This window comes from Euprymna scolopes, chromosome 5, assembly GCF_053919585.1.
Source record: "Euprymna scolopes isolate OS-2025 chromosome 5, ASM5391958v1, whole genome shotgun sequence".
Classification (NCBI taxonomy): Eukaryota; Metazoa; Mollusca; class Cephalopoda; order Sepiida; family Sepiolidae; genus Euprymna; species Euprymna scolopes.
In genome coordinates, this window is record NC_136486.1 from 155,657,870 (window position 1) to 155,675,788 (window position 17,919).

Here is a 17,919-nt window from a genome sequence, read left to right on the forward strand (position 1 = left end):
AGCAAAAATATCAGGAAAAATTAATAGTTGCTTTATTGTTGCAAAAACATGATAGACAGGAAAAATTGCAGGAAATACAAGATGAACGTTTAGAAAAACATGGAGGAATGTTCGCCCTCATGCAATTAGAGCACGAGAAATATCATTAAAAAATTTCCAAAAGAAGAAAGGGAATTTCAAACTAAAGTTTACAAAGAAGCAATATCAAGGTCTAAAGAAATGCAGAACAAGCCTTTAGAAATTCAAACGGTGCCCCCTGATAAATTAAACAACAACCAGGCAAATGAATAACATTCTACATATTCTAAGAACACTATATTTAATTCGCTGGAAATTTTAAACCACCTAGTATACGAGGAGAAAAACTTTGGATCGTATTATGAAAGTTATGAGGTTATTTTCATCACAGACTGTGAACACTGCTACAACTCAAGTAAAGTCAGCCTATTACTAAGAAAACTAGGTACAGCGGGGAATAGCAAATTTGTAGAGTTTATTCAACCGAGGACAACATATGAGTTGCAATTATCGGAGACAGTTAAATTGTTAAATGAGCTGTTTGCACCAAATATGGTGGTTTAACATAAGTGATGGTCATACATTACTGTCTCACAATCCGAATGTATCTATAGAAAATAGGCCTTGTGACAACTTCAGAATGGGTGTGGTTATGGTTGAGTATTTCAAGTGCTTAATATTTGCTCAAGGACTAGTATGAATTAAGAGTTCCGAAATCAGACGTAAAGTTTTGTCTAAACTCGAATCTGAACTGAACATTAACATGCAGAAATAAGCAGTGTGTTACAAGTTGGTCGTTTTTTTTTAAAGTAAGTGTCTCGACAAAATCAAAGAAGGCGTCATTGCTTATATAAAGAAACAGTCAAAATACCCATCAGATAGAAATGGTGATTAAAAACCGGCGTATTATAAAAAATAGAAAAGTAAAATTAAATAAAAAGAATGAGCATGACCAAAATGTTACACTATATAATTGCAGCCGATACACGAAAAGACACGGTGAAATACATTTTCCAATAAGAAATTCGTTTGTAGCAAGAATGAACAAGAATTGGTGTTGTAAAACAAAAAAGTTCAAACAACTTAAAATATTAAATCATAGGGAATACGTAGCGAATGAAATATTTAGAAAAAAATGAAATTTCAGGTCAATTCAGTAACAAACCTGACGATGATAAATACCACAATATGGAAATTAAAAATACCCATACGATATTGAAGTCAACGAAACTCGCTTGTACGCTGACTGGCAAGAAAATTAACTTTGAAGGCAGGGTTGTGCTTCCCAGGAAGTTAAAGTGAATCGTTTAAAATAAAAGGTTTTATTCTGAGAAAAAAGAAAACTTCTGTTCGGATTTCATTGAAACATTCGAATTGTAGGATAAAGCTTTAAACTCGTTCCACAGAAAAATAAAAAGTAATACCCAAACAAGACAGGACATTAAACAAGAATGAAAGAAAAAAAAATTCCGAAACTTTTCACAGCTGATCTTTGGAGATGTAACAAGTTTTAAGCCAAATTTGAGATCAAGGAAAATACTATGCCAATTTTTCAAAAGAAATGTAACGTTCCTTTCACAAGAGTATGAAAAATTAACGAAGAACTTGATAGATTGGAAAAATGGGAATTAAATCGAAATTCGAACCTAATACAAGGACTGCTTCGATTGTGTGCATCAAAAAGAAATGGAAGTTACTAGGGATGACTACTCTAGAGGGTTATTGAAATTTCACAGGTTTCCGTTTAATTTTAAAGTGGATCCTGCTATTCTCCAACTAGGTATGGACGTCATGTTGAAAATTTGGAATTTGCCTGCGTCTACTAAGATTTACATAAGGACCACAACAGTCGAGGAACATTTGAAGCATCTTATTGAAGTATTCCAAAAAAATCAGAACTTTGGGTTTAAAGTCTAAGAATGAAAGTGCGAATTTGGTCTGGAGGTAATTAAATATTTAGGATACATAATCAACAAAAATGGGAGACACCCACATCTGGACAGATCCATTGCAATTAGAGACACCGGGCCCACTAACGAAACGACGCTACAAAGTTTTCGCATGCTTGCTAATTACTATCACACGTTCATTAAACGAATGCACAATCTAAGAGCTTAGCTAAATTAAGGATTGAAACATGACAAGACATGGGAAAGGAAAGTAGAGTGTCCGGAAGCTTTTGAAAAAAACTCAATGAAAAGCTTACATCCAACCTCTTTTTAGCCCATTACAATCCAAAACTGATTATTGTAGTTGCAAGTGACGCCAGTCCAAATGGTGTGGGAGCGTCTGAAATCTATTGCGAACGCATCTCGAACACTACTTCCAGCAGAAATAAGTTATTTACAGATTTAATAATCATACGGACAGTTTATCATGATTCGTACCGGTTCAAGAAGACAAAATTCGAAGAATCCGTTATTGCAACCATCAGAGCAGATTAAAAACAAGGCATGATAAAAGATGAAATATTCCTAGGGGTTACAACAGACAAGACGCTTCAACAGTTCTTACAAGTGTACATGATAACGCCGAAGAAGAAGACCCCCTAACATCTGCAACTAGCTGAACTAATGTTCGCCAGAAAAGATAAGTCAGTGTTTGAAAAACTCATCTGAAACATAATATAACAAAGAATACTTGGCATACATCTAGAAAAAGATACATCTCATGAGAGAAAGTATGTTTCAAGTGCTACAACGCTGTGTTCTAGTAGCGGAGCGTAGTATATAGGAGAACCAGCGACCTGATTTCCATAATAAATTGCCGAAAACTTATCATAAAATGCACCAAAACCAATACAAAATATGTGTCTTACAAGCGCACGAAAAGAGTATACTGAATAGGGAGGAAGATCACAGAGAATTAATTTAATCCTGAACCGTGATGATTAGGTAGGAAACGAAAGTTCACAGACCGATAGGATAGAAATCCAAAACTTAAATGATACGAAAAATTAAACCGATTGACGTATTCTTATAAAGTATGCAAATGGAACATACGACGAAAATGCCCCATAAAGATCATCCCATATATGAAGTCATGTAAAATCCAAAAGGGAGGCAAAGACCTAGTAGGGTGTGTTCTGGTAGGGTCTACTTAATTAACATACGTGGAATGTATACTATAGAAATATGGTTGAATGCCTGTGTGGGTGTGCCTGGTCATGAGCATGCTCCTATATGGTTGAGTATTTAAAAAAAAAACTGATTACACACAATGATAGAATATGTATCGAGACACAGAAATTGGTATGTTTGATCTGGCAGAACGGTGGTTGATTAAAATTGTGGGGTCGGCGTTCGCGTCTTGTCTACAAAGTATGGAAATAAATTAAAAAAAAGAACGTTTACAAGCGTTTTTTGATATAGATGTACGGAATAATACTTTGATAACTATGTGTTAACTTAAATACGGATGTTATAATAAAATTGTGGGGTCTGCGTTAACGCCTGGCCTCTATAGAATGGAACTAGGCACATACTTTAATAAAGACTGTTTGCGTAAGTATACTTTGATTATTAGTTTTCATTTTGAAGAAATATGGTATAATAAAATTATGGGGTGTTCGTTCGGGCCTGACCTCCATAGAATGGAAATATGCCACAAAGTTTAACAAGGTTTTTTAATATGAGTCCACAGAATATTGTGATAAGTGTTTCAGTGTGAACAGGTATGGTATAATAAATTATGGGGTGTATCTATTGTATCTTTACTTTCATCATATTTTTCTTTGGTTTTGAAATCCCAAAATTCGAAGCTATCACTTTACAACCCTTCCTTTTCATAACCTATCATACTTTTATAAATCAGAGTCCATTTTCTGTAGGCTGTTTTGACACCCAGTCAACGTCGCGTCCTTTTGCTTGTATATATATATATATATATATATATATATATATATATATATATATATATATATATATATATATATATCGGGAATGTTAATTTAAAACAGTTTTTCCACAAGCAGTATATGCATATACATAAGAGTATGAATATATATATATATAAATATATATATATATATATATATATATATATATATTTGTGGGTGTCTGTGAGTGTGTTAGTGTGTATATGTACAAGCATGTATGTATGTGTGTTAGTATGTATTAATCTGTGTCCGTTTATAGACATATTTTTCGGTACATTTTTTCAGATTATATACCCTACGAGATAGGCTACTTCGCTGAGCAGAAATAATTATTAAAACTCATAAGAGGAAACGAAATGATAAATAGGAAAGTGTCGCTATATAGATAAACTAAATTAACAAAGCACAGAAAAGAATTAAATTAAAATAAATACACATGTTAATTGAATAGATAATTAAATTAATTTATCCAATTTTGAGTTGAAATATTTTCTGCGTCACTGCATATATTTGCGACTTTCGGATTTGAAACATACTATATTTTAAAAAGATGATTTGTTCGGAATATATTATCGAATAATCAAAAACAGTTATTGTGTAGAAGTTTGACTTATAAATATTCCTTATTATTACTAAATAATCTTATATTTATATATATATATATATATATATATATATATATATATATATATATATATATATATATATATATATATACAGTGATGGTCATATTTATTGGCACGGTAAAATAAAAGTTAAATTTTGTCTAATAAATTCTAAAAAAGGGATTAAATTAAAGAAAATAACAAAGTATATATGTATTTTTAACTGGCCTTTCCGATGCAGCAATCGGATTTTAGAAAAAATAAATAACAAAGGAAAAGCAAACATAATTGCAAAAAACCCTTGTTCAAAATTATTGGCACGATTTATTTAATAATTAATTGTATAGCCTTTGACCTTGATTACCTTCCTCAGTCGCTTTTCATAGTTTACAACCAAGTTGTTGCACTCTTCAGTAGTAATTTTAGCCCACTCTTGCTGACAATAATCCTCCAATTGAATAAGATTCTTAGGCTTCCTTTGCATTACCCTCAATTTTAATGTTCTCCATAAATTTTCAATTGGATTAAGGTCTGGGCTTTGTGATGGCCACTCCAAAACATTAATATGATTGTCCTCAAGCCATTTCTTAGTCAGTTTAGCCGAATGCTTTGGGTAATTATCTTGCATGAACCACCAACGACGACCAAGTGAGAGCTCTTTAGCAGAGTCTTTCAGGTTTTTATCCAATATTTTAACATAATCTTCCTTTTTTATGCTACCTGTGACCTTAACAAGTCGCCCTGGTCCAGAGGCAGCAAAGGATCCCCAAAACATCAAACTGCCTCCACCGTGCTTCACTGTGGGTATGGTGTTCTTAGGCAGGAAAGCTTCGCCAGATTTTCTGTAAATATAAGACACTTTATTATGGCCAAATAACTCTATTTTCCTTTCGTCAGTCCATAGAACACGTTTCCAGAATGCAACATTTTACTCAATCTGACGTTTTGCAAAGGCTAGCCTTGCTTTCAGGTGCATAGGCTTCAATAAGGGAGTCTTTCTCGGACGACATGCTTTTAAACCAGCTCTCTTCAAAACTCTACAAACTGTATGTCGAGATACATTCACTCCAGAGGTGCTCTGTTCATCAACAATCTCCCCAACAGAGATCCTTGGGTTTTGTTTTACTTGTCGAACAATTTTCCGTTCATCTCTTGGGGAAAGAATCCTTTTTCTCCCTCTACCCTCTAAACTCATAAAGTGGCCTTGCGATTTGAACTTGTTTGTTATGGCTCTAACAGTGGATTTGGGAAGGTTTAGCTTCTTTGAAATCTTATCATAGCCCTCCCCATTGGTATGGCATGCTACAACAAGCTTCCTGACGTCTTCGCTGTGTTCCTTAGTTTTAACCATGGCGATTGAAAATTATAATTTAGTCACTTATAATAGTTTAAATAAATCGCTATCTAAAAATTATCTGAAAAAAATATTCACTGAATTAGCGTTAAACAAGCATAATATGGCTATAAAAAAGTTCAGAAAACACGTAAACCGGAAATTGATTGATATTATACTGATACTAAAAGAAAAACAAAGCCGTGCCAATAATTTTGAACAAGGGTTTTTTGTAATTATGTTTGTTGTTCCTTTGTTATTTATTTTTTCTAAAATCCGATTGCTGCATCGGAAAGGCCAGTTAAAAATACATAATATACTTTGTTATTTTCTTTAATTTAATACTTTTTTTAGAATTTATTAGACAAAATTTAACTTTTATTTTACCGTGCCAATAAATATGATCATCACTGTATATATATGTATATATGTGCATTTACATATATATATATATATATATATATATATATATATATATATATATATATATATATATATATATATATATATATATGTGTGTGTGTGTGTGTGTGTGTGTGTGTGTGTGTGTATAGCACAGACTCACGAAGCATTTCATATTTGTAGCGGCGTGCGTTAAGTCCATTTTGATTCTGCAGCGTTTGGGCTGATTTTTTTTTAGTTGTCATACAAACATATTTCATGTGTTGGGCCGTGTTTATAGATATTTCTATTTATCTGAATTACCCAAGTTTATAAGTATACTTGCTAAAACCTTATGAAATAGTTATTAGTTTGATGTTCATAAAACTCTACTTTCTGATATAGCCTATCTCCGCAGGATAATTTTATGATGAATCACAGCGCAAACAGAACCAATATTTCTTTTTATAAGGCAGAATCGTGTTCGAATTAATTGTTTCTATGAGTGCTCAGTTTAACCACCAATAATTACTTTGCTTTTAAAGTTTTAATATAAAGGATAACAACAAATAGTTTCCCATGGTTCAATTTTAATTATAAGCTTTTCCGGAGTAATTCACTGAAAGCGATTTCCGAAGCCTCATCCCATTGCATGATAATGGGTTTCTGAAAAGAGTAATATGGAAAATATATTAATATTTGAAGGGAAATAGATAATATCACCGATTTTGATATAAAAAATTTATTGGGAGTGTGGAAAATTTTTTTATGCTAATTAAATCCGCTACAACGTTGTGTTTATTGTGTATTCATTTTAATAGTGCATTTTTAGTCCTGTTTTGGTATTTGTTTTTGGAAAAGCATTAAATAAATTCGTTAAATATTTCTAGGGAGATTTTCTGCGATGAGAGATATTGATTCCCACTTTCAGTTTCCCATAATATCTGCTCAAAGAGCAAATGTATTTGTTTTAAGCAAACTCACATTTAGATGTAAAATGACATGCTCTCTTTTCAAACCAGATAATAAAAATATTCTATATCACTGACTATAAAATAGGTATAACACATTCAATAATGTATATATAAAAGCAAATCCCTTTCATCGATTGCGTTCACATGTCTTTGTATGAAATTACCGATGCATTATATGTGTACAACTATACTAAGGCCAAATATTGCAAATGTTGGCTCATAAAATATGCTATTCGGAAAAAAAACTCCCTGTGTGGTTCAGGAGGATCATTTCACGGATTGAGGAACAGTGTATTAAGTCCATATGGAAAATATATTAAAAAAGACTAACACACAAAGAGAAAAATGTGACAGATCGAAGGTTATTTCGATATTGATAGAAAATCGATAAATTCATGTAATAATCGATGCTAATCTGTACGTGCCAGGAACAAAGTTACGACTACCATAGCAAACCTTGACTGATATTAGGCTTTTGATATGGTCGGTTGAATATTGCTGGCTTTTCTCCATCAAGAAATTGCATATTCATGAGCGAAACGTTGAACGGTCAGTTGAGCATGTAGAAGCAGCGAAATGAATAGACATGGTTCTCTGTATGTTCCTCGTTTATCGGGTTCTGCTGCACTCACTAATGATTCGTGTTTTTTCTCTTTCATGTTTAATTCTATTCTGAACAATAGGAGGAAATGTGTAGAAAATACATCACATGAGATTGTCTTTGGTTGCATAGGTCAGGCGTTATTAAATTGGGGAAAAGAGAGCCAAATTAATCTATGCGTATCTGCATACATATAGTTTCTTTACTTTGATTTTGCTGTTTTGTTTTACGGTATATCAACTTTTTGGCCTATTTATTGCTGAATGCAGTCTTTTGGTAAAGTTTTTTGTAATCTCGAACTTTTCTCATGTCAAATATTTATTCTTGTTTAGGTTTACATTTTTTATTTAACAAAATATATTAATTTTTTACTTGAAATGCAGTTAACGTTGCTATTTTCGAAACTTTTTTTATGCTTTATATGCGTTATATCTTTAAATATTCATGTGATGTATTCAATTTGACAGGTTTTTCAAAATACAGTTTTCCAGTCTATATAATGATTACCATCTACTAGTGTACCTGACATAAGATATATACACACTGACAGTGAGTCAATCAACAACACAGTTTCCGTATAAAACATATATTGGTTTTATTTCAGAACAACATATCCGCGTTTGATTTAAAAATTATTCCTGTTGGCAGTTCTGAAAACGTGTGTGTGTGTGGGTGCGTGATTGTTTCGGATATTGAGCTGTGAAGAGATGTGACAGCCTCGCTCTCTATTTGACGGATTCTCCGATTTTTGGGACGATTTGTTTATATAAACATTATTTTCTTATTAAAAGGTTCAATATTTCCTAATGTCTATTGTTGCAAAAATTTGACCCATATACTCTTCCATATTTCTGTGTACAATAATGCATTTTATTAGACAATGCTTGAAAGACCCACACTCTTCACATGGAACCAATCTGTGCGTGCATGTGTGTGTATGTGGGTGTGTCGGTGTATGTGTGTGTATGTGTGTGTGTGTGTGCGTGTGTGTGTGTGTGTGTGTGTAGGCAACCCACTGAATCTTTTTTCCTGATCTTACTTGCAAATATCTAACCACACATTAATAATGTTGGATTTTTTTTTTCATATATAAAATGTAAGAGCTTAATGCCGACCACAATTGCTTCAATGCTTTTTTTAATGTAAACTTAATTACTCATACTGGTTTCTTTGCTAGTTAGTACTATTTTATATTGACGCTTTTCAGGTTACATTTTGACTGTAGCGATTTTTTTTTCCTATTTCGGCCGAAAGCGTCACTAAGATACACACGGACACTGATATCTTTAGAAAATAACATTGTATTGAAATAAAACTGAATATCTAAATGGAAACGGTCGTAGTATATACTGTAAATATGTCCTACTATTAAGTACGTAGGAAACTGTACTTTTCTGTGTATATATCCTGTTCGAAACAATAAATGAGTAAGTACTCACACGACTATGTTGGTGTAATTGTTATATAATTCTACATCTATGAATTCTCGTGAAATATTTTCAACTTTTTTTAAGATTAACATATTCATACATCGTTTTTGATCTGAAGGAATGTCCACACAAATTTTAGTATTGCAGAATATGATTGCGTATTAAACAAAAAAACGGAAATACCAGTACTACGAATAGTTGTATCTCCGATTACTAAATCGGTATCTTCTGACGGACATATCAGGCTGGAATATCTTTTTTTCCATTGTATGGACACACACATATATATGCATATGTATATATATATATATATATATATATATATATATATATATATATATATATATATATGTGCATATATATATGTGCATATATATATATCTATATGTAGGGATACATATATATGTATATATATATATATATATATACATATATATATGTATCCCTACATATAGATATATATATATATGTGTGTGCGTGTATATGCATATGCATTCCTTTCGTTTAATTTTATCTGTATTGCTTATAAAATCATGTATATACATATATATATATATATATATATATGTATATATGTATATATATATATATTACTTTCGTTTACTTTATTTTATTTCTAACAACAATGTTTATGTATATATGTGTGTATATAGTACTATTATGTTTTTTGCAGTCATATATTATTTGTATACTGTACCAGTAGAACACGTACATTATACATATTTTTAACCTACCTAACATGTGTCTCTCAAAAAATCCACTTGTAAGTAAAAAAGCGTTTCTAGTTTGATGTAGAAAGGAAATATACATAGAATATTAATTGACGTCTGAATGTTTTTTTACCTATCTTCTATTTGTATTTTGTTTATATTTTAATAAAACTCTACCAACACATTAACGATTGAAAAATATTTAGTAAGTCTTATAATATCTTATCTAGGCATGAAAATTTATACACATGTATGATTATGTACCGATTAAAAGACACCTTTTTATCAGATGAGTAAATCGTATATAAAATGTGTACGTGCATATTTACTAATATGTAAACATACTTATTCATGCAATTTTATAACTTGAACACTAGAAACGACAACACCACTGATTGCAATAGAAATAAAATAGACAAGAATACTGCCCGTTACTCTCGCTATTTTTACTATTACTACTAATATAATGCTTTCCAATACTATTACGGATTCATGACAAAGTAATCCATGTGATGTATCACTAGCAATGTCCGTGTCTTCATTTGCTTTCTGTTGACATCCACATCTCAGGCGTGTTGTAATTTAATTGAAACGGCTATCTCCTTCGGGTTTAATAGGTTATTTAACCCATCCGCGTTGTGAAACGACCGGGTCATTTTCATATGAATAATTATTCGGCTAGAAATTACATAGATTGACTCGATAACACCAGAAGAATATCTGGATGAGAGAGACAAGCTTATGAAGAATATTAGAGAGATTTGCTTATCGATGGATCGCTCCCTAGATTAGTTAGACGGTAGCATGACCGTATTGTTTGTCTTTCAATCATCGTAGGAACATGCAGTATCCGGCATTATTTTTTATTATACTGTAGAGAAAACATACTAGGTTGTAATATACATACATGCATATATAATTTTAAGACTGTGAGAATATATTTTTATTTCCAGAGAAACAATTCGCAGATCACAAAAGCAATGGCAGCCAAAACCTGGAAACACATACTCGCGTTTAGCTTTCATTTGATTTTGTTCGCGATCATGGGTCGTGTGAGCTTCGAAGTAGTTTTATTGTGGACGGAATTGTACATATATATATATATATATATATATATATATATATATATATATATATATATATATATATATATATATATAATTTGAGGTTAGTATTTTCCCAATGTAAGGTAACACGTAAAATATAACGATGTTCATTAAGAGCGCTCAATGCAGAAATAGAGCAGGTTACATTTGTCTTTACATAAGCAGTAGTTTGTTGCTACACAGTAATGAGCATGTTTCGGTGTACTAGTATTTACTAACTAGAGACCTCATCAGGAAACAACCCTTATTTTCAAAAACGGAATTCTAAATGAAAACCGAAAATCTACTTTTTTATCATGAGTGTGAAGAACAGCGTTGAATTGGGTGCGAATTTATTAGTTTATTCATCCTCGTATCTGTTTATTTACTTATTTATCGGTAGCTTTATTCATTTTCGTGTTGATTTTAGGGTTAGAGATTGTGGGTTGAGGGGATTCAGTTCTAAAACTAGGGCTATACAGTTGTTATCTTTAACAAGCGAGAGGTTTCTCGTTGGTCAATGTCCGAGACCGTCATGGGTCAATGTGTCATAAAATTCTCTTTTTTAAAAAGTTTATTTCAATTTAATATGCTTATATCCGAGAAGAGGTTAGGAATTTACCCGGGTCTGATGAGTGTTGGCTGGGCTTCCAGTGAACGATTGAAGAGAGGGAAAGGAGGGTTGAGGCGTAAAAAGAGAAACGAAAGAAGGTAGGAGAGGGCGATGGAATGGGGTTGAAAGAAGCGGGGTCTAAGAGAAGTAGAAGAGAAGGTGCTTTATATTACTTAAACACAATCGGTTATTTTTTGGACCCGCTCAATATTAATTTCTCTTTCGTATGTTCCTTTTATGTTGATTCATTAATTTGTGTATTAGTAAATTTATTAAACACTGTTTTTAATGATGATAAGTGCAAAATTCAGGATATATGTTATTTATAAACTCATGATGGTTTAATTTAGCCTTTTTTATATTTTTTTTGTTTATTTAAAAAAAGATGTATGCATGGTTTTACTCAGGAAAAGTGTAGTTTTGGATTTCGTGATGCTGAAACTGAGGAGGTTAGGATGTGTAGGTGTCTATCTATCGGATATTGCATATGGGTTGTGTTGAAGTTGAATATATTGGGGAGTAATTCGCAAGTGAGAGAGCAGATGCGATTTGTAATGTCTGCAATTTATGGAGGTTTCTTGTTTCTTATTTAAGAGTTTATCCCTATTTTTAAATTTAAACCCGGGTAAATTCCTAACCTCTATTGAAATATAAGCATATTAAATTGAAATAAATTTTTAAAAAAAGAGAATTATATGACACATTGACCCTTGAAGGTCTCGGACATGACTGTATAGCAACAAACTACTGCTTATGTTAAGACATATATATATATATATATATATATATATATATATATATATATATATATATATATATATACCTGTCTTAATATAATTATATATATATATGTGTATACATGCATAACTTCATATTTATATATATATACATCTACATACACACACACACACCCATATATATATATATATATATATATATATATATATATATATATATATATATATTAGAATAATACAGACGCACGAGTGGAACTAAACTATATAGATTCGTTTTCATCTTTCCTGAAATATAATTGGAAATTATTTAACATAGCTCTCTAATTAGCACACGTGTTTTAATAGAGAGCATGAAATAGAACCAATTTATGTATTATATTCATAGTGTTCTACAGCAACTATACAGAAAATTACTACTATTCAATAAAGAAGAAGCACATTAAAAATGTAATCATCATCAGAAACATGTATCTCCTGGGATGATCATTACTTTTATAAATCATAAAAAAAGAAAATGGTATTAAAATATGCACTCTATTTTTTACACAATGGTTTAGAATTGTGATTTACTTTGAATTCCGAAACTGCAATGGAAGATCTAAAATAAAAAAAAAATATATCTTAAATAGCACTACTACTACTACTACTACTAATATTACTACTACTACTACTACTACTAATAATAATAATAATAATAAAACTACTACTGCAATAATATAAATATGGATGAATATTTAAACATTGTTTAGAAAGTAACAACAGTTAGTCACGGCAGGAATCAACTACATGGACACTTTTTATCCTTTACAATATACTATTTTAGGATGTACAAAATAACAAATAAAATTGTAAAGCTGATTAAATAATGTCATGAGGACATTGTATATAGAGTGTTGGAACTTTTAGTAAGAATCAAAATAAGATAAAGATGCTAATGAATAAAAAACGAATATTAAATCATGAGATCCAACGGAATTCGAAATGAAAATTGCATTCTATTATTTGTTAACATATAGAGCAATGCAAACCAGAACAGAGGAAAGAACTAAAGAGATTTTAATACTACTTGCAACTTTTTGAATGTGACAGGATCAAATAAAAAAAAAATGAGTTAGAATATGAGAAAAGAAGAGCGCAGAAGAACAACGAAAACCTGCAAGAAAAAAAGTATATAGCAGGAATCTTATAAAGTGTATACACATTCAGGCACTATCTCAAATAAAGTGATTTGAACAGTTCATAAGATACGTAAAACTCTCTGGGTTATCTCAATCAGAATGCCTAGAAAATAGTAGCCATGAACAATCTATTGCATTCAAATCATTGTGCTGGCGTTTCTACGTTAAAAGGCAATATAGAGAAATAATGCTGTTACATAAAGCAGTACATAAGAAAGTAAACAATATAGATTGCAGTCAGAGACACTGGAATATAGAACAATATACCGACATCTCAGATATGAATAAAAACAATGCATTGACAATTCATAAGGATGGTAACAGATCAGTCTCACGAGAAAAATCTTAGACATGCTTGCGAGACGATCAAACGAATAATTATTAAATGCTGCACAAAGACTACGATTATAATTAAGCACAGCAATACAAACGTCCTACAAAGACTAGGAACTAGCAGATGTAGGCCGTCTGGACGAAAAGACTAATGAGTAAACCACGGCTAATGTGAATTAGCTAACTAGCCAAAATAAAAACAATTTTAAAAAATGGGATGGTCTCTTAACTGGCATATATATATATATATATATATATATATATATATATATATATATATATATATATATATATATACATATACATATATATATATATTTATATATATATAGTAATTTATAAAATATATATGGCGATTAAGCTACACTGAATATTCTGCGTTTCATCCAACTATAGGATTCGTCAGGCGTATGCGCGAATTCTGTCGTTACTTCTTGTTTTTATATATGTTGAGGATTTAATAATTAATTTAATAATTTAATAATTAATTAATATAAAAACAAGAAGCAACGACAGAAATTGCGCATAAGCCTGACGAATCCTATAGTTGGATGAAACGCAGAATATTCAGTGTAGCTTAATCGCCATATATATTTTATAAATTACTAACTAGCTCTACCTACGTATTGAGCACTTTTTAAGTAAATACTTAAAGTTTACGCATAAATCTATACTTTTGTATATTAAATTTATGTGAATAAATGAAGTAGTTATATACATATATATATATATATATATATATATATATATGTATATATATATATATATACACACACATATATATTTACCAGTGGTGAAAAAACCGGACTAGTGCTCTATATGTAGCCAGATAAGTACATAGGAAATTTATTACTGTGAGTCCAGAATGAGTTTGCATATTGTTTCAGCAAGAGGTAGATCCTCAAAGAGAGGGAATATCAAACTAGCATCGTCAGAATTCATAAATGGACTCCGTCTATGAATTCTTATGATGCTTACGATATATATATATATATATATATATATATATATATATATATATATATATATATATATATATATATATATATATAATTGTAAGGGGGTTAGAGCAATATTTTTTTACAGAGTCATCACAACTTCTCAAGGCCCGGAAGACACTCAAGGATAAAGGTTATTGCAAGTACATTACGTTAGTGTGGAGATTTGATGAAGTGTTTACTTAAGGGGGCGGTTCATTAGGAATTTGTTAACATTGGACTTGAAGACATCCAAATTGTAGTCCGGTGGGAAGCAGGCGGACAGAACAGAGGTCTACAGGCATGCAGTTCTAAGAAGGAAGCTTTCTTCATGGAATCCGCGTTTTGATTTAGGCACAGATATAGAGTGGGGGAAATATTTCACAGTGGATTCAGCTAGACGGGTGTTTTTCATGAAAGATTGGCGAGGGGGACCAGAGATCGAAGTTCAGACGAGCATCTGCCATGGAAATAACGATACAACAAGGATAGGCTCGCAACGTCTCTTCTGTGGGAGAAAGGTTGCAGGGTAGAGAAAAGGGCATCCCCCACTCAGCCACGAAGCCTATTTTGTACTCTGTCAAAGCAGGATAGGCTGTTTTAGCAGCTCCTGCCCAGATATGGCAACAGTATTCCATCCTTGGACGTACTTGGCTTTTATATAGATAGAGAATTGCATAAGTAATGAGATATATTCTGGAGCAGTAGAAGGATCCCACCATCTTTCCAGCGACCTTGGCAACAATCTTGATGTACGTGTTCCATTTCAGATCAGGAGTAAAGGTCAAACCCAGAAGCTTGTCAAAACACGGGGCCTCACCCAGACGAGAGCAATCCATCACAATTGATGCCAGATGGGGATCACAGCGTTGCTGATGCAAGGATAGGAGTTTGGTTTTGGATGCATTAAAGGTAACCAGCCACATCTTCCCCCACTGAACCACGCGCTCGAGATCAGAGGAGAGAGAATCAGAGAGAACTTCGTCATTTACAGCCTTTGATGCGTTGCCGTAGATGGTCGTGTCATCAGCATAGATCTCAACGCATGATTTAAGTAGGTGTTAAGGGAAGTCATTTATGTAGATCAGGAAGAGAGTTTGGCCTAGGATTGACCCCTGAGGAACTTCAGCATTTATATTGCAGGCCTCCGATTGTTGTCCATCTACCACTACTCTTATGTGCCTATCGGAGAGAAATTATTTAATGATTGAGAAAACACTTCCAGTTATACCGTAGCTGGAAATCTTGTGAAGTAGACCCTTATGCCATACGTTGTCGAAGGCCTTTGATATGTCAAGAGCAATTGCCCTAGAAAGGAAGCCTTTGTCAAGAGAATCACTAATCCTGTGGGATATAACCGTCAGCACATCTACGGTTGATCTTGCAGAGCGCAAACCATATTGTGTGTCACTAAGAAGGTTATTCCTGCTGAGGTGGTTGACTATTTCTCTATTTAATATGGATTCCAGTAACTTACTCATAACACAAAGGAGACTTGTTGGTCTGCACTGAGAGGGAGATGACTTATCACCTGAATTCTTAAATACAGGGCAAACTGATGAGGTCTTCCAGGGAGTCGGAAAGCACTTCTTCTTAAGGCAGCGCTTAAATAGGTTCGTAAGTATGGGAGCAAGTTCTAGTTGAAGCTTTGTCTATAGAGCGGATTTTTAATTTTTAATTTTAATTTTGAATTATAAATTATCAATCACCTTACCATATATATATATATATATATATATATATATATATATATATATATATATATATATATATATATATATATATATACATATATATATATGTGTGTGTGTGTGTATGTTTGTATTTATATATATATATATATATATATATATATATTTTATCAATGCCAGTGAAGTAGTAATAATCTATATTCTGCTATTATACTCAAATGGAATGTAGACCAGTTATATTTTCTACACGCAAAAACGCCTACGATTTATAAGCGTTTTGCTAAAACTATTGTTGTAGATAGAATATTCCTAGAAAGAGGGTATGAAATTTTACCTATTATAGGAGAGGTGATAAATATATAATGAGGAATGTATACCTTTATATATTCTTGAATGTAAGAACATATTATTACTGAAGTGTGAAAATAATTATGCTAAGACATAGTTGTTAATTCAGAAATGGAAGTAGTATTAGGAGAAAAGAAACTACATATTGCATTATTGTAAAACTCTTAACCAAGAGATAATGAAAAATTAACTTAGTTTGCTTAGGTTAATCTTAATACGTCTACTTAGAACAATCTACTGGCAACAGGAAAACAAACTAGTCACTACTTGTGCAATAATGCAGGAGAGACGATGTGGAAATTGTTTAATGATGTTGACGAAATATTTGCTCAGATTTTATCTCAACATCAATATGAACATTAGAGGCACGACAAAAGTGTAGGTTATTATACTATTTTTTATGTGTAAACCTATGGAAATCAACCGAGATTGTAGGTTGTATTACCATAAACAGGCATCGGAAAAGGAAAAACAGACATGTCAACTTCGTTGAGATATACATCTGCGCAATTCTGAATCTCACATACTTTTTTAACCAAGAATATTTTTTCTTTTAATTTAGACACCTTGTTTCCATACTATACTGTAAGGGAACAAACATTAAAAAGAAAATATGTGCTTAAATTATAGTTTAGCTATAAAATTGTACATGGTTGCAGTTGATTCCAAATATAATTGAAACGCAGGGGAACATGAGTCAATCAAAATGTCTTAAACAGATTGACGACACAATTCATATTTCGAATTTTGCGAATTAATTTTATACTAAGAAAGCTGAACGTCTAAAAATACAGCTTGAATGTTGACAGGAAAAATAATTTCACCTCATGTAAAAAGATCCTACGAGATGCGTGAATAAAGTTGAAACTGTATATAATAATAATTTCGTTTATCGACGTCCCTCTGGAAATGGATGTTATTAATTTTCAAAGGATTTTGTTCAATCACGGCTTCAAACCAGGAGCTTCAAATATCAATGGGTTTCCTAAGGATGTTGCTGGTTCCTGCAATTGCAGAGGTCTGATGGT